The sequence below is a fragment of the Chrysoperla carnea genome, chromosome 4, assembly GCF_905475395.1.
Source record: "Chrysoperla carnea chromosome 4, inChrCarn1.1, whole genome shotgun sequence".
NCBI lineage: Eukaryota > Metazoa > Arthropoda > Insecta > Neuroptera > Chrysopidae > Chrysoperla > Chrysoperla carnea.
The window spans coordinates 39,402,772-39,422,357 of record NC_058340.1 but is presented as its reverse complement, the minus strand read 5'-3'; the positions used below and the strand labels follow the sequence as shown (position 1 = coordinate 39,422,357).

The 19,586-nt window shown below is 28.0% G+C and overlaps 1 protein-coding gene across 3 annotated transcripts in view; it reads left to right on the top strand.

The window, feature by feature from the left end:
* The window catches only part of LOC123298197 (protein Fe65 homolog), a 218,335-nt gene that overhangs the window by 191,086 nt on the left and 7,663 nt on the right, over positions 1 to 19,586 (top strand). The window lies entirely within an intron of this gene.

The following is a 19,586-nucleotide window of genomic DNA, read 5'->3' as shown; positions in this document are numbered from 1 at the left end:
TTTATGTAAAACAATATATGAAGCCATTCCGGTGCGTTTAAAGTCGTCGATATGTGGATATGTGTTTGTTGTATAAACAAAAAACAATCATTTGAACCTTGTTTTGTTTCTGTGTTTATTTAATTAATTTAATTAAAAAATAAATTTAAAACCAATGAAGAATTGTGAAGATATTGTTGATACAACTATTTGTGACAAACATGATTTTATTTTGAAAAATAATGATGACGTTTTTAATAAAAGGTAAATATTTTTTTTTTTGTTTTCTATACAAAATTGGTTTAAACCCCTCGTACGCTGGTGAAAAATTGAAAAAAAATTATGTCCCTAAATTTGTTGAGCAATTTATAATTGTATTTAATATTCTTATCTTTTTTAAGTTTGCTTCAATACCTTCTGACCCAGGACTTTTTGTTTATGCTGATTAGTCGATAATTATTCTAGGATATGGCGCGTTAAAAAATCCATGAAAACTAACTTTCTGCCGCGTGGTAAATAAGCTCCTGAGTCGATGTGGAGCATTTCCTCAAATAGGAAATGTCTATGGCATAGCGGCCATATTCGAGATAGAGGGGGGCGTGAGTGAGCGTGAAAATGAGTACAAATTGAAAAATCTTCTGATCCTTGGCTGCGTTAAAAGGTTTATTTTTAATTTTAAAAAGAAATTTTAATTCCAAATCTATAAGTTATAGCGAGAAGAACATTCTTTGTAAAAAGTAAAAAAAAAACATAATGGGGTTTAACCTCCGTTTCTCTGACATATGCCTATAACAGAGACCACCCACATCACTATTTGTTAATCTTAATTTTACTACATCCGTACATATACAGAACCCGCTACCTCCCAGTCAGTAGCCATACGATCAAGGTCTAACATCTTAGATCGCTCGACCACTGAGCCACTGAGTAAAAAGTAAACGAACTCATAATCGCGAAAAAAAAAGGTCGGGAGTAAGTGGTTTTACTTTTTAGTACAATAAAAGCTTGTTCCTTAAAAAGTATTTTTTATTCAAATTTTTTTATTGTCACTTTTATAATTTTTATGTCAAATTTTGTCGAAAAAAATTAGAAGAAAAGTAATAATAATTTATTTTTTTCCTTTCAAATAATTAACTTATAAAATTACAATTTAATGTACATAAATACAAATATTTTATTTTTAAGTATCCAATAAAATTAGTTAGGTTGTACAGACAATGATGTCGACCAAAAGACACCCATAAATATAATATTTACTTTACACCAAATACAGTCTTTTGATCACATAAGTATCTATAATTCAGTATATACCTAGTATATAGATCTTCTATCTATCTAAAACAGTATATTATATAAAATTTATGTAATGGATAAAGAATTTCATGAATGTTCAACGTAGAATATTTTCACTTTTTCATTTTATTGACAGACCTTAGTGAATTTTATCCTCCATTCTGCTTAAGTAGAGCAGTTTTAGTAGTAGATTTTTTAATTTTATTTTTCTACTAAAAACTACTAAAAAAATTTAAAAAAAAAAAAAATTATTTGTATACTATATATATGAAATATACCAAGGTATACTAAGTTTAATCCCAAGTTTGTAACGCTTAAAAATATTGATGCTATGAACAAAATTTTGGTAAAGGTGTTCATAAAATCCCCTAATTAGTCTATTTTCGGTTGTCTGTCTGTCTGTCGTCTGTCTGTCCGTCTGTCATCACGATAACTCAAAAACGAAAAAAGATATCAATTTTTATAGCGTGCTAAGGACCAAAAAAGTGAGATAAAGTAAACTGTTGGAGATAGAACAAAAGTTTAAATGTAAAAAATGTTTTTTAGAAAATAATAAACAACTTTTGTTTGAAACATTTTTTTCTAAATATCACTGCTTACTTACGAGGGCGCAAATTAGCTGAAAATTTTATAGTATGTTTTATATGAGAGTATCAGTTAATATGAGTGTGTGACGTCAAAAAACAAACAATTGCATCATCAACACTGTTTATACATGTCATTTCAACAATTGACTCAGTCAATTTTTTTCACTTGTTTAATTGATTTTAATGTAATTTTACAGTTGAAAATGGTTTTTTTAAACTATAAATTGAAACGCCAGTGACTTCAACATATCGTTTTAGCAACGCCACCGCACGGAGAAATGATAAAATCACATACAAAATGATAAAGGGTTTATCTAATTAAACGTAAAAATTATTTAAATATACTTTAAATGAATTATTCTTTCATTTATATATGAATTCGTGGCAAAAACAAATTAATGCAAGTTCTCTATTGGTTTTCTGTTGAATTGAATTTTTCTCCTATTATTTAACTGTAAACATGTATGTCTAGAGTCGGATATTGAGTCGAACAAATAGAAGAGTGGGCTATTTTTAATTAGGTCAGTTAAAGTTTCAGTTTCAGTTTGCCCTGAAACGTAGTTTGAGCCTCTGTTCATAATTCTATTTTAAGATACTGGTTATCGCATGGTTTTCTGAATGGCAGTATGCTTTCCTTTTTCGTATGGTAACAAACGCTTTTCCTATAGAAAATAAATTATGAGTAATGCTAGATTGACTTGATCCGCGCCCAAATCAAATTTGGAGTTGGCGGTTCGCATACGGTCAGATCAAATAAATACATGCAATAAAATTTGGTAAATATGCCTACCACCCTTAACATTAATCAAACTCTTAGTAACTACATATTATGTATATATTGTATATATATAGTAGACAGACATGAGTCAGTATGATACTAAAGAAAAGCATCTCATATTATGATCATGAATGAAAATCATATAAAATTGTGTAGTGATGTTAATGTTAACTAGTTATAGTACAGCTATGTATATAGAGAGACATTTCTAATAAAATTATAATGATATACGCAATATTTAATTACAGTAATAAAATGCTTTTATTATTAATACAGTTTTCAAACTAAATTTTCCTTCATTTGATCTCATCTCATATAATATTTTGTATATATATATTATATTTATGTTATGTAATAGTATAATAATATAATATTTTCAGAAAATATGTCTGGTATTAAAATATTTATTATAAATATGTAATATTTAACAGAATGTCAATCAAATTGTATTTTTTTTTATAAGGTACATATTATGGAATAAAAACTTGTAAGACGTCTAAGGCCTTATAGCGGTTTGGCTTAATGCGTTCTCTAGTGCGCATACCCGAAAAAAACTGCGAATATTTTTTTTAAAATCATTCTCACGCCCTTTTTATACCATGTATATATGAAATATACATAGTATTATAAGTTTAGTCCCAAGTTTGTAACGCCTAAAAATATTGATGCTACAAAAAAAAAATTGGTATAGGTGTTCATAAAATCACCTAATTAATCCATTTCCGGTTGTCCGTCCGTCCGTCCGTCCGTCCGGCCGTCCGTCTGTGGTCACGATAACTCAAAAACGAAAAAAGATATCGAGCTGAAATTTTTACAGCGTACTCAGGACGTAAAAAGTGAGGTCAAGTTCGTACATGAGCATCATAGGTCAATTGGGACTTGGGTCCGTAGGACCCATCTTGTAAACCGTTAGAGATAGAACAAAAGTTTAAATGTAAAAAATGTTCCTTATCAAAAATTAAACAACTTTAGTTTGAAACATTTTTTCGTAAACATCACTGTTTACCCGTGAGGGCGACAATTAGGGCGTAAATTTTATAATATGTACTATACTTGATTATCAGTTATGTATGTGTCACATGTTGGTATATGTAATGTGATAAAGAAATCAACACTGACTATACATGGTATTTCAACAATTAACTCAGTCAATTGTTTGTTTTCACTTGTTACAATATAAATTAATAACTCTTAAATAATTTTTCGTTGGCTATATTAGTCTAATGATTTAAAAATATTTTCAAATCATTTTAGTGCGGTTGTAATTTTAATATTATTTAGTTTGATTATTAAATAATGTAATTTTAATTCCAGACTTTAATTCAGTTTAACCTATTTTAGTTGCGCAAGACGTATTTTCTCCCCACAAGTTCTGTCTTTCGAAAACTGAGACAGATTCGAATCACTATTTTCGTATTTTGAGTACAAAAACACGGATCTTTAGTCATTCAAAAATGAAAACAGTAAATAGTGCGTTTCATTATAGTCAATTAATTTCGCGAAGAACATCTACCTGAAAATAAAACCTTTTTTTGAATGCCAGTATCAAAATTTCGGTATTTTACTCTTCTTGACACTTCCAATGAATTTGTGAATTTCAAATGGTTGGAACGAAATAATTCTATAAGTAGAACGAAGTTATTCAATGGATGAAGTTTTCCCAAATTAATAGTTTGATAATTGGAATAAGAACCACTTTGTGTTTGATCAAAATCTAATCGGATTTTAATATCTCGTTATATATTACAGATATATATTTTTACTTTTAATGAATAATGGTTATGAATTTGATATTTCCCTGCACTTCCCTAATAATAATACAATTATTTTAAAGATATCAGATTTTTTTTATACTAATTGCTGATTTTGTTGATTAATAGTTTATATCAAAGAAATATTGATAAGAATTTATCAATAGATCGATAACATTTATTTTCTACAATATATTTAATTATAACAATACTTTTATATTTATAATATTATAATTAGTTGCTTTCACCCATTTCAATGAAACAATATATATATATATATATATATATATATATATATATATATATATATATATATATATATATATATGATAAAAAATAACCTATCGTAAAAATTTATATAGGTACACCAAACTGAGTACCTAAGGTAGGTGATATTATTACCTTACCATACCTATGTAGATAGGTATATACCTTTAGAAATTTATCAGATAAGAAAACTTTTTTTTCCTCATTATTTTTAACTTAACATTATGGTTATGTGTGTGGTAATTGACGTTATCTGTACGTACAAATTAAGCTATTAATACTTCTTTTTATACTTAAGTTTTCCTTGATCATATCTCTTATGTTACTTAACGATATCATGTTCAGTGTTATTAACCTTAGGTCAATGAATTTTATGCATGAATTTCTAACACAATGAAATTAATCTGTGATTTTATTTATTAATATAAAATACACCTGTAAAATTTTGGAAATATTTTAAGAAAAGAAATCTGCTAGTTAATTACATTTTAATACTAACGTTTCGAATATAAAACAATAAAAGATATAACATCGTAAAACCATAACGTAAAACCCCGAATTGAACAAGTTACAATTGAAGAAACTATTCAAATCCTTCCCCGCATCTTCACCGACAATACACAATATTTTTACAAATCCCTTGAGTTTTTAACAAGTCAAAAACTTACTAAATGCTAGTAAAACCGGGCGAATATAAGACATCGTTGCCACCCGGTTTCTTTAATTATGTACTATCAATGGAAACATTATATTAAAGAATGCAATATTCTTATTCATCATTTATATTACAAATTAATTTTCAGTATATTCATTAATAGTTTGTAATAAGATATAGAAAGATAAATTTATTCAATTAAAATTATATTTATCACATTAACGAAAATTTTTTTATAAAATGATATTAAATTTATATGGATTAGCTGCGTGATTTTTTTTTTTTTAGAAGTGCTTCATATGTATTGTATAATAATATATATGGTAATATATTGACTATTGATATTTTAATTACAGGATGTCAATTAATAATGGTCCTACACTAAACGACACCATCAATACTTCCACACTCATCAATAACACACATGATAGTACAAATCAATTCACTACTAAAAACACATTATTTAATAATGAACTAATAAATAGTTCACAAACACATACACCAAATATAAACAAGCACCAAATCATCAACATCAAACAACTACATCATCAAAATGATAATACGATCAATATGAATGATAATATTAATCAATATTGTTTGACTGCAATTAATAATAAGAATGATGATAATAATATTATTAATTGTTGTAACAATCAAATTAAATTACAACAAGAATATAATAACACGTAGGTATTCTCATTTATACACCTATATGATACATTCCAAATCGAAAAAATTGAATCAGTTGTACAAATTTTCGTGATTATATGATCGAGGTTACATAGAAATCTTTCAATTGAAGAATACTTATACGCAAGTGCACAGTAGGGTTTTTTAAAATACTTTAGCCTCAATTTCCTTCTGAAAACTTTCAGTATAAAATTCAGTGTAAATATGGTGGGAGCGCAAGTAAATGTATATATTTTCTATATGGAGATCGGTAATCATGATAATCCTGATCAGGACAACCAAATAAACTTATTAAATGATTGTATTGTCATCGTTCCTTGATAAGAATGCCAAATTTCGATTAAATACGATTTTTTGAAAAGGTCAACATTATGTTCAAAGTTTCCGTTACATACTAACATACCAACATACGCATGAAGCTAATAAAAGCGTGTTAATAATACGAAATTTTTTCTTGTGTTCATTACAACACCAACCATTTTGGTCGATTTTTCATTATTTACTGTTACATTAAACTATAATTTACTTTTTCCCGCTGAAAGTCTCACAGCACTTGAAAAATTGTGTAAATAAAATAATCGTAGAAGACAATTTTTAAATGTTGATATTTTGAAGTAATACTAACCCCAAGCAGTTTCAAATTAAAACAAATTAAACTTTTGACTGCTTGCAACGTTTCGTATATATTTATTACTTCATCAAGCTCTAAAATATATAAATTTTTTTTTTAAAGTCATAAAAAAGTAAACTAATTGTCTTAGTAATTATATTATAAAGTATTCCCATCTTGAGACTAAAATATAAAATTAGAATACAAATTGATTTATTAAAGAATTTGGTTCAATATTTTCGATTGATAATGTACTCTTATAAAATGTAGTATATTGATATTGTGTCACGTGATTACATGCCATCATTATTATTAAAATGTGTACGTCATCATACTATAATCATAATCATAATAATGATAATAATAACACGCATCATAATAGTCATCTGTTTTGAAAGCTTTTCTTTTTGTTCTTTATTGTTATTAGTTATTTAGATTACGTGATATAATCATCATGTAGGTGCTTTATAAATAATAATACGTATTAGATGAGGTAATAAGCGGGATTTTGTTTGGTAATAAACAGACATCATTACGTTTTTTTGTTATATTCCAAAATTTCTCTTTTTATCTCATTTAGAGATGTTCCTAATCTTATTTCTTGTTGTAAAATGCTTTAAATTGTAATTTCATTCAAACCGCATTTGATAGTTGTAAGTGATCTCCGTACGCTTATGCTTTATTGCTTTAAAAAGTTTACTTTTTTAGACAGCGATTAGATTCGTTTTAGTAGTGTTGAAATAAAACCCTGGCGAAAAGTCAATCTTTGGTGTTTTAGGAGTTGATCGAAATACCATTAGATAACATCTACTCTAAATCAATAAAGACAACTTGTCCCAAACAACTAAATTCAAAAATATGAACTAGCTACTACCAAAATCACTCTGGATGAATCTTTTCAAAATACATCGGTTAAAATTATGGCTGTATTTATTATTTTTTTGTAAAATAATAAATAAATGTTCTGAAAATGTGTCAGGCAATGTTAAATTTGGTAGTAAGGACTGTACTAAGTGGATTTGATATCTACGTCAGAAGGCTCTATTCAGATTTCTATAATAATTCTGTTATTGCAAATAATAGCAAGATCTGGACAACAAAGAGAAAGAAACAAAAAAATTACACAGAATCTGGGACTCGAACCCGGACCCTCTAGATATCTGGTCTCTAGATATCCTCTAGATCAAGCATGGACAAACGTGACTTACAGAAGTCCCTGGGACTCCTCACTTAGCATACGAGTAAGACAGTGACAACTTTTTTTAGTAACATTTGTCAACTTTTAAAAACGAAGGGTAGTTTACCCAAAAAAAAATAGTGATACCAAATTTTTGGCTACTCTATATATTATTTAGACGTTTTGAATATTCCTACATTCTTTTCATAATAAGCAAAACTTCTTATAAAGAATGACTTTTTTTCTTAAAATGCAAAATAAGAAAATTTACAAGTATTAAGTAAGAAAATTTACCTCTACCCGGAGACACACTGTATATACTTATTTTCAGAAAACATCTTTTTGTTACACAAAAGGTATAAAATGAATTTCATATTCACCCACTGACCTCAATGTAGAAAACACACGCCCTATACAATCTCATGTTTATGAAATAAATCAAAATTATGTAAATATTTCATTCAACATCATTGATAGATATATATAAAATATTAAAAGGTATGTATTTAAAATTCCCCAGCATCACTATTGGTCTCTAGGAATTTGTAATTTATTATATTAAATTTGGGAATAGAAAATCCTTATTTGGTAATGGTGGCCTGCAATCAACTATACTGTCCGTTACATAATATTTATTTAAGGATAATAACCGCTATGAATATTTAATTTTGATGATTTGATGTTGATGCTACAATAAGACCGTATAACTTACAAGGCTATTGAAAACGCATTGTTTAGTCACACGCTAACGAATAATAATTTTTGCTTTTCAGAGTGCTACAAAAAAAGCATGTTAATTTCTAGAAGTTAAGTAGTCAATTGCCAAAAACTATATGCCTGACAGATTTTTCAGTAGGAGTTTTTTAACTTTTACCTGAGAATATGGGTTTCATTAAAATCAAACACAACAAAATTATACCGATTTTAAGCCCGAAAAGTAGGCTATTGTCCTCCGATTGTCCAAAAAATTTCTTTGTTGGATAATCATGACCCATTAATCACAAAAGCACAGGCAGTTGAAATGGGAAATTGAAGTACAGTTTTCGAGGTATATACCTACTCTAATTTGAAATTCAGGCGTCCGGCAGATTTTTCAGTTGATTTTATATTACATTTGGATTATTATCTGAGAATATGTGTTTCATTAAAACCGAACGTAATAAAGTTTTAACGAGTTTTTCCAATTTTTTTAACGAAATTTTTTATTATGACCTGAAAATCTCGAAAAACGAACTGAAATAATTTTTTTTGCGAATATTAGCAGTAAAAAATAAGGCTACGTTTTAAAATCGATATGTGGGATAAACTTTTCAATTATTTTTCTTATTTTTGGTTCTTATTAACTATACCAAGTGTACCAATCGCTTTTATCTTATAATTATGACTAGCGTGTGAATAGATACGGAATATTGCAAAATATGACTCTCTTTTACAAAACTCCTGGTACCATATAAACATAGTAATATTTTCACAATAGGTGTTTCCCGTTAATAGCTTAATTTATTATCATAAGAGTAACAAAACAACACAAAACTTTACATTTGAGTATTTAGTTTTGATTTAATTTGTTAATTACCATAATTTTATAACCGTTATTTAAATATTATTATTAGACTACTTGCTCTCATATAATAGTTTTATGGATACATACTTTTTGATGTATTTTGTTAAAACAACAAATTATATGACCGGAATTTCCGCAGTTAAATTTTATGAATCATGAAAATTATTCAAAGATTTAATTGTAATAATTAGAAGAACAATTGATTTCCTACCACTTATTTTGAACAAGTATATATTTAAAATTTATTAAACGAAAGTGTTAAACTTGACCAAGAAAATATCGCGTGTTGGCCATTGAAAACAATTTTTAGTTCATTAAAAATGGCAAAGATGGTTATTTTCCAAAAAGAATACCTTGGAATGAACTGTCTAAAGAATTCAGCAAAATTTTAAATAAATAGAAACAAGCGAAACGATTACAGTGTCGCCGAAATTCAAACAAACTTCCTTCGTTCACACTGATAAGATAATGATACTATATATGTCACAAAACTCTAAGTACAAATGAATATAAATTTCCCCTCGTGGACATTTCTCTTGGATGAGTTTTATCAGCTAGGACTTACTCATCCACGTTTGATTGTACTATACATATTTATCATCAAATATTTGCCATATTTTTTAAACCTCTATTAGTGAAATAAAGAACTACTGTATCTTTTAGGGCGAGAAACTAAGTTTAATGATAAACCTTCATTAGAGAAAAAGGGATTGAGATTGGGCCCTTCGACTATGGCTTATCTAAGTTAGACTCTAGATGTTTCGTTTTATTATATAACCAAAATAATTTTCTTTCATTTTTTTGCATTCTTTATTAATCGAGGCTGCATAAAATGATTGTAATAACTTTTGCTATATAAACACAGTACACCTTTTTTTATAAATGTAACCAAGACGGTACATGGTTTTTAATTAAAAAAGAAATACGCTTTAATCCATTGAAATGTGCAATCTTAATTAAATGTATAAAAAGATGTGCTTCGTATAATAATACCTATAGCCCGACAAATACCCAAAAACCCGACTGCGTTAAATAAAATTTGAAAAGAGATATACAAGCCTAGTAGTTTACATAGCAACTTTAACAGTCCGAGCCAATTAAAATCTAGACCGGTTTAAATCTTGCCAACAATAGGCCTCGATAAACATACAAGATACGCGCGAAAAACATAATCACTCCTTGACAGTCGGGTAAAAAAGTGAAACAAAATAAGTATAATTTTTGTTTCACTCAATAAATATTAACCAATATATTTTTAACCAAATCTAACAGCAGTATTTGTCATCCTAAATACGTTTAATAAAAATTTTAGAAAAAAAATTGATTGAAAAACTTTTTACAGCTAATATACATAACCTTAAAAAGATCTACTTTTATGTGATATACGATGGAAACACATAAAATGCACGTCAGATAGCACTTTATTTTAAAGTATTATATAACAAATAATAATAAAAAACAATTGTCATATATCATTCTCGTGTAATATTAGTATTTTGTTTATATTATAAGCCTTAGTACTTATTTTACTAGGTACTAGAAAGCTTTTGTAGTACAAGTTTTCAGTCAACTTGTGCTGTAACAGTAACAATAATATAGAACATATAAACTTACAGTATGGTCCAAGAAAAATAATACAATTTCATTCGTAAAAATATTTTTTACAGCTTGTATAATGATTTAAATTTTCATTACATGTACACAGTACGAGCTGACGCTAGTTGCTCAGTTTGTTAAAACGTAAACAGCAATTTTAAATTTAGGGTTGAAATTATTTGTACCTTATTTTCAACTTTGATGATGAATTTTGTTATAATTTCATGAATGTAGACAAAAAATAAGAATAAAATTTTTCGATATCTGCCTTGGTTTTCGAAAGAACGAAAGCTTTTCTGACATGAAACTTTATTCAAGCATTAGGTATATACAATTGTTTGTTGAACAATCTGTACAATAAGCACACGTAAAAATGGAATTATACTTATTTCTGTATGATGTCGTTTCTTGCTCTATGTTAGATAGGTAGTATTTACCTACATTGTACATATTATTCGCTTTGCGTTATTTTATTTTTTTGTATTCTCTACAGAAATTGAAGTAAATTTATGTAACATTAATGTTATTTATTGTTATTGTTGTGTTTATGTATACATAATGTAATATAAATCTAATAATAGGACGTAGATATTTTGTTTTTTTACTTCCAATATGTGGTATATATCTACAATTGATTAAAAAGTAGAACTCAGTCATAGTTTTGGCCAAACTAGTTTACGTTCCTGATGATACTCAAATTAAACGACGAAGCGGAATCTGAATGAAATTCTGCTGAAATGGACATTCTAGATCAAATTTCAGACGGTATAAAAATGCTATTAGATAAAGACAGAAAACTTATTTTACTATTCTTCCATATAACTTTTTCTAATATTTTCTTCCAATATTACATTGAAATTACGTGCTCTAATTTTCGAAATCGATCTGATTTCATGAGTCTCTCGAAATCGATTTAGACGAAAGTATAGAATATACATGCATCAATACAAATTTTCTGCAAAACTCCATAAATTTGTATTGCATACACTTTTTTAAATGAAATCTTATGTTAGAGTGATGGTCTGGTCAGCTAGTTTGAGTAACCGTTTGTGAAATGTGGCTTTCGAACAAACGGATCGAATTGAATCCTTTTTTATTTGAAAACTGATTTAATAAACTTAATCATTTTTCATTCAACTTTCTGGCAAATAATGTAGTGAAATATTTTGAAATTCGTTCATGAAAATAAATTTCAGAAAACCAAAAGTGTCGTTCCCAATGCCGGAATCGTTATTCTTCTAATTTTCAGGATTAAATCATGCGCCGCATGTGGATAATGGTATATCCAATCATTTTTAACGTGCAGTTCTAAATCATTTTTGGGTCGTTCAACACATTCCTTTAAAAAAATTAAATACAATTGTCTACAGAACTTTGAGTTATACTCAATGTAACTAATGTTTGTAATTAGTGAAAAAATTATCCTACTTGAACTCGCACTTGAAACATATCTATGAAGACTCTCCATTAAATTACCGTTTTCCTTGAAGCCTTTTCCAAATTGAACCAATTTTGAACATCATCGCAATTTCTAGTTTTTTCGGGTACGAAACCCTTAATACGCACTTTAACACACCTTGCTAAGAACACTCTCCATTAAATTACCTTTCGTACGAAACTAAAAAAATCAAAATCGGTTCATCCGTTTAGGCGCTACGCCACGGACAGACAGACAAACGCACAAACACACACACATAGCGGTAACACTGATAACACCCCTTTTGTTTAGTTCAGGGGTTAAGAATTAGAAATTGTGAATGACAATTTTCATTCACTTTTAAGATTTTCTATGTACTTATTTCTAGAAATTAATTAAAAATCTTTGGGTAATAAATTAAATAAATGTGGAAGCACTGAAAAGAAGTTTTTGTATTTTCCCTAAAAATTCATTAAACACTGCATTATATTTGTAGTATTACAATTTTTTCCCTGGTAGAAATATGAAATATACATATTTCATATAGAATGATTATTTATGAGCATTTGTAATAAATGTATATAATTTTATATCAAACATTAATTTTCAAAGTATAAATTAGTTATCAAAGAAAATGGACATAGAAATAAGCTTTCAGAGCTTTATAATTTTTTTTATATATTTATTTATTTATTAAGAATATTATTATAGTTGTTATTTATGACTTTTAACTAAAATACATATAATTTAAATTGTATTATAGATACTTAAGGATTTTACTTCATGTCTCATAAATATCTATTATCATTATAATATATTCTATAATGACGTCCCTTCATTAACAATAAAATGAATACATTTATTTGTCATTCAATAAATGGGGGTAATTTTTTTTAAATCATTAAAACGATGAACGTAGAATTGTTTTTCAAATTAAGAATGTTATTGTTAATGCTTAAATTTTTCAAATTGTAATTCTAAAATATAGCTGATTTTAATATGCCATAGTTTGTTCGAAAGTAAATGATAAGAAAAGTTCGTATCGCATTAGCTGCGCTAGCTAAGCCAATTCCCTCAGAAATATTTATTTTTCAAGAATTTTTATTTTGAAAACTAAGCGTTTAGAAAAAAAAATTACACGAGTACTTTTTGGTTTAACACTGATGAAAAAATACAAAAATATTTTTTATTTTAAAAAAATTCAAAATTTTGTTCTTTGCGGATCCCCGACCCCCTTGTTTATCGGTTTTCCTCATTAACGAACTTAACCGTTCAAATAACAAAACCCTTTTTTAAACCAAATTTTATTCAAATCGGACTTAAATTGCGACCGCTAGAGAGTTTACTGACACATAAACGTATATACATAAATTTTTAACTATGGTCATTTTTGACATCTATCTAGTAAGTAGGATCGATTAACATTTCAAGAAATTTTTGCAAAACTCCACCATCAGTACAAAATCAATAGCTCCATTTCCTTCGACTAAAAGGTATACGGTGACCATTTCTGTTCATAGTAATCAATCACAATATGAAATTATTTATCCAAGTGAAATTTAAAAAGAAAGTTTGGCGTGTATAAGAACGTGCTAAGGATCTTTCGCATGAGGAGCGAGTTCCCTAACCACAAGACTACGGCTTCATGGGCTATAAAATTAATATTTTAAAATAATAAACTATAAAAAAGTGTCAGTTCTAATAAAATTAAACAAAAAATTTTTTTATATGAAATTAATACAGCTTATATAGAAGCTAGTTACTCTTGTCCAGAAGGCACTAAATTACAGGAGTTATTTTATTACTTAAATAGGTTCAGTATCACGTATTGAATGTAAATGCACAAAATCCTTACAAAAATAAGCGGGGGAGTGCTTCCATTTTAAGGAAAACTGTTTTAGGCTATATCTCCATAACCGTGCACTTTAGACCACAAGTGGTAAAAACTTTTATTGTAGGTCGGAATTTTTGAGGCTCAAAAAAACATCCAACAAATTATATAATTACATTTGCAACATTCATATTTCCTAAAATCAAAAAAACAAAAGCATACTAAATTGTTTCCTGACCTTTTTTTATATTAACCATATCCCATGTCAATTCTATTTTAACTAATTAATTAAAAACGTCTCCGCTTTTATATATCTTGTACTAATTAATTTTTCTTTTTTCATTATTAGTTTTTCTCGTATTTACACACAACCGGAGAAAAAACAACATTAAACTTTTTTTATGACAGCAAATTTGTCATGTTTTTTGTTTGTTTTACTGTTATTCTCATTACTTTCTAGATATGAAATCATCAACATCTATCCTTTTCTAACAACTATATATGTAGACTCATACAATTGAATGGTATACGACTACAATATTTTTGCTGTTCTTGTGTATTCTTTTTCCGAATATTTATTTAGTAAAGTTTATTTTCGTGATATCAATCCAGTTACTGAGTAACCAATAGTAGTAAAACAGTTACCTTTCTTATTCAAGGGAAAAATGATCTCTTCATATCGTATATTTGTCAAATAATATGGTAAAGGTATATCATTTTCAATATACAATGTTGTCAAAAAATTTTAATCATTGCACAGTAATAACACTTCAATTGTCTCCAAAATGGTTGAATTGATTTTTGAGAAAAATTCCCTTTAATTTTACGAACTTATACTAGAGTGAAGTACTTTAAATGGATGAGAAATCTCATTTTCAGTGATAATATTAAACTGTTTGAAGACGTATAAAAAGCATTCCTTATACTACCTAGTGGGCACGGAAAAAATGCATGGCGTTTATGGCGTTTACAACAATAGAGACAGATACTATAGTATCTATGTTAGCATAAGTAATATTACAATATTGAATAGAGCTATCCCTCAAAAGTATTGTTTGTATCACCAACCAGTATGGGCCTGACGCCCATACCGCCATAACTTTTGCTAATGTTTGTATATTCCCTCAATACAGTACACAGTATGGCGCTCACACCAATACTTACATAGTGAAATCCATAAGAAATTTCTTACCATGTGGATCAAAATTGATCAAGAATTAATTTATTTATCCAAAGTATATGAAAAATTTGCGATTTTTCCGCGCAAGCAAAATTATCAATGTACCAATAATCATGGAAGGCAACCGATTTGAAATTGGTAAAGTGAGAACCGGCTTTCAACCAGTTGCAGTTTGCTTTATATTTCTGTTTTAACCTGTTCTAACTTAAACCACTTCCGACTCATGACTTCGATTATTTAACCAACTCGATATGTGGGAAACGCCATCCTCCTAGCTGAATTCCGTGTAAGAATTTCCTGAAGTCTTACTATGCAGTCATTTTTCCTTCCACCGTATTTATTAAGCTTATTTTTGAGAGATTGGCACCCAATGTAGAATTTTCCTCAAACCGTACCGAATTTCAATCAATCATTTTGGCATTTAACCGTTTGCACGAAATGAATACTTCACAAATTTCGCATAGCTAAAATCTTAATTGTTAACGTATTAAAACATTATTCAAAGATTTTTAATTTTTTGTGAAAATACTTACGTAATGATCGAATATTGCAATAACATTGTACTCTTTGATAGATAAAAACTCATCTTTAAATAAAACTGTTGATTTTTGTTTGCTCAAAAAAAAAACAACAAAGTATATATAAAAAAGATAAGAATGATAGATGGCTCATAATAGTCAGTAATACAAGTAGTTGCATATTATAGGTAACAAAACAAACTTTTATTTTTGCTTTTTGTTGATTTTATTTGACTTCAGATGGAAGAACTTAGTATTATTGTAGATAGAAAACTATACATACACGTCTTTTTTACCTCTTCTCCGCTCTTATACCACCCATCCTAAACAACAATCGAATAGATTATTTTGTTTTTGTTTGTCTATCCATCAACCCATCATATATGGGCCTATATAAGTTTTTCTTTTATTCAATAGAAGAAACGTTTAAGTAAAAAAAATAACTTTTTAGTACATTGTTTTCATAAAAAAGATAAATTTAATTTTAGTTTTTCTGTTTTTCTTGATAATTTGATTGAATTTGATAATTTGATTAATTAATTGAACTTGGTTAAAAGAAAAAAAGGACTATTCAGCTTGTACCTAATTTTGTTAGTTTTCTTAAAGTTATGGTTGCTAGAAATTCGTCTGGAAGCTATTCTATCATTCAGGAAATGTAATTGAAACAGAATGAAAAATTTCCACAAAGATAATTTTTTCAATGAAATTGCAAAAAAAGCAAGAGAAATTTACCAAATTTAAAAAACCCCCGACAAATACGATTTATTCTTTGTAAACCGATTTTTGGAAACCTAGATATAAAATGTTCTCAATCAAGTCGGTTCGACCGTTTAGAGGCTACGATGCTATTGAGAAACTCACAGACGCACAATTAAACATTTTAAACTTATAACACTCCTTCTTAAATCAATATTAAAGTGATGGTCAAGGAAATTAGATGAGATGAAAAGGATACTAAGAGAGCTACCATTTTTTGGGACAAATTTCTGGAAATATTGAAATTGAAATTGAAACATTTGAGTTGACTTTGTTCTTTGGATTATTGTTTTGAATTACCTAATTATTTTACCATTTCACTTTTCAAAATGAATTGAGCCAGGTTTATTTGACCATTCATTTCCATAATTATTTACTGAATCGATTGGAAAATCATTGCCATTTTTTTCGGGTACGAAAACCTAAACTCGCACTAGTATAACATAGTTAAGAACACTCTCCGTTAAATTACCTTTCAAATAAAACAAAAAAAATTAAAATTGGTTCATCCGTTCAGGCGCTACGATGCCACAGACAGACAAACACACAGTCACACACACATAGCGGTCAAACTTATAACACTCCTTTATTTAGTTCGGGGGTTAAAAAATGCTTTGCGTTTTAGTTCTCCATTCGGAATGCTTGTGCGTTTTGTGAAGTGTTTTTGGTGGGGTGATTATCACATTTTTAACACATTGACTTTTTAAAAGTAGTCTTAAATATTTAGGACTAAGAATAAGTTACTAACCAAGGCGTAAATGATAACACTCTGGAGGCTTCAATTAAACGAACATAACAGAATATTTTGGAATTCATCCGAGAAAGGAAGAACATTACTAGTAATTATTAAAAATGAAACATTATAAAATATTACAAAAAATTTATCAATATTTGTTTAAAAATAAAAACTACTAAAATGTATGAACCAACAAGCATGTAATAAATTATTTATGGTTCGATTAGTTTCCAAATCCATATCTAAAGCTCCCTATGATAGGTTTGAATGTGCATTTATTATTTGTAGTGGCTTGTAAAATGTAACTTTATATTATAGCTTTATGAATACATGTATTATGGTATATTGGTAGCCAATCATTCTAATATAGAAAGCCATTTCATCATTTAATATGTATATACATTTTAATATTATGCAAAGTGGCTCGGGAAAATGATACACTCGAGTACAAAAGTCAAAACAAGAAATGCTGTAATGGCATACATGTGATAGCTTATAAATCTAACTCCATAAGATCGTCACAACAAAGTTGATATCAGCTATGGATTTTGGATATTTCTTTTCTTATGCAAATAAGGTAGGGATGAAACACGCCTGGAAACTGAGAGCGGTTATGTTCACTGCATTAACTTGTTTGCATTCTCGATAAAAGCTACGAAAATAGATGATTATAAAATCGTTTTAAGACAATTTTTAAACTGAATACTTCTTTAGCTGCGTTTAACGATTTTATTATAATGGATGGGAGACCGTTTGCGAATACGAATGTTTAAAAATTACTGAAAAACAGTAGAAAAGTCATTTAAATGTCAAAACGTGTTTCTAGACTATTTTTATTTACTTTCTTAATTGATATCAGTCGGAAGTCGGATTTAGCTAGTATGTTAATCCTTTAAATTATGAAATTTTAATTAATCGTACTATAATTCATTTAAAAATTCAAAAAACATAGTTATTTCAAAGTTTTAAGTTTTCACTTCTAGCAGGTGCAAGACGTACTTCATTCCTACTTTGGATTAACAAGGAAATAAATATCTAAAATTAGGCCATCTTAAAATTCTCTCTCGAAAACTTTACCATAAGATTGTATAATATATGTTACACAAGGCTTCTAATATTAAAGAAAACCGACTTAATATTAGAATTATTTGTAAAATATCGTAAATATTCCAATAAATTAGCAAACAGTAAAATACTAAAAATGAATAATTTATTTTCAACCAATTGGTAGGTATGTAGCTTTTATATTATATACGTATCTACATATATAATATACATAAAAGCTATATAATATGTATGGCGCCATAGTTATCGATTGTCTACAATCTAGAAAACATTTTCGAGCTTAATATAATACAATATTATATTATTATACACAAAAAAGCTTATTCGTGCATAAGACTAAAAGTTGTGTTTGGTTTGTTGACTTCAAATGTATGATAAATAAATACGCTATATATATTCCATATTATATATATTATGGAATGTCTGTTCCACATAGTACAATGAAGCCACATCTCACATTCCAACTAAGAATACTTAAATCTTATGATAGACCAAATTTTGGTTCGCTCGATGTAAAACAGTAAACCTGTTTGCGTTGGGTGTTAAAACGTACACGTACATTTTTTTCTTTCCATGCGCTTACGCATTTTTATCAATAATCAGATCCATTCATAATTAAAAGAGAAATTAATTTCAAAGGCGTAAATACTTTACCATAAAAAAAATCAATATTGATTACAATTAAATATTAAATCAACCTTTGAAATAACAAAAACTATTGAATGAAGGTTGGCGCCAGTTAAAAGTAAAAATTTCGATTACTTAAATTATTAAGTATTAATATGCCAAGAGTTTTGACCGTCTAAAACGCGAGAAGCCTAAGTTCCCAATTTTGACAATTTACGTCAAAATTAATATTAAAAAACAGAACGACGTGGTGCTTCTTTTAAGTTCTAAAAGCATTTCTTTCAATTCTCCTATTTATTTTTTTCAATTCTGTCGAGATAATCTTTTAATATCGTAAAAAAAATGTGGAAAGTTAGTCAGTTTCGCATGTTTTGACCCTCGTACAAGTAGGTACTTTCATGCTGTAAAAACTTTAATATAATTAAAATAATGCCACTGCTAACCCCGTTCGCAAACTTGTCCGGTTTTATTATCTTATGTGAATCAGACATAATGTTGAAACCTGAACT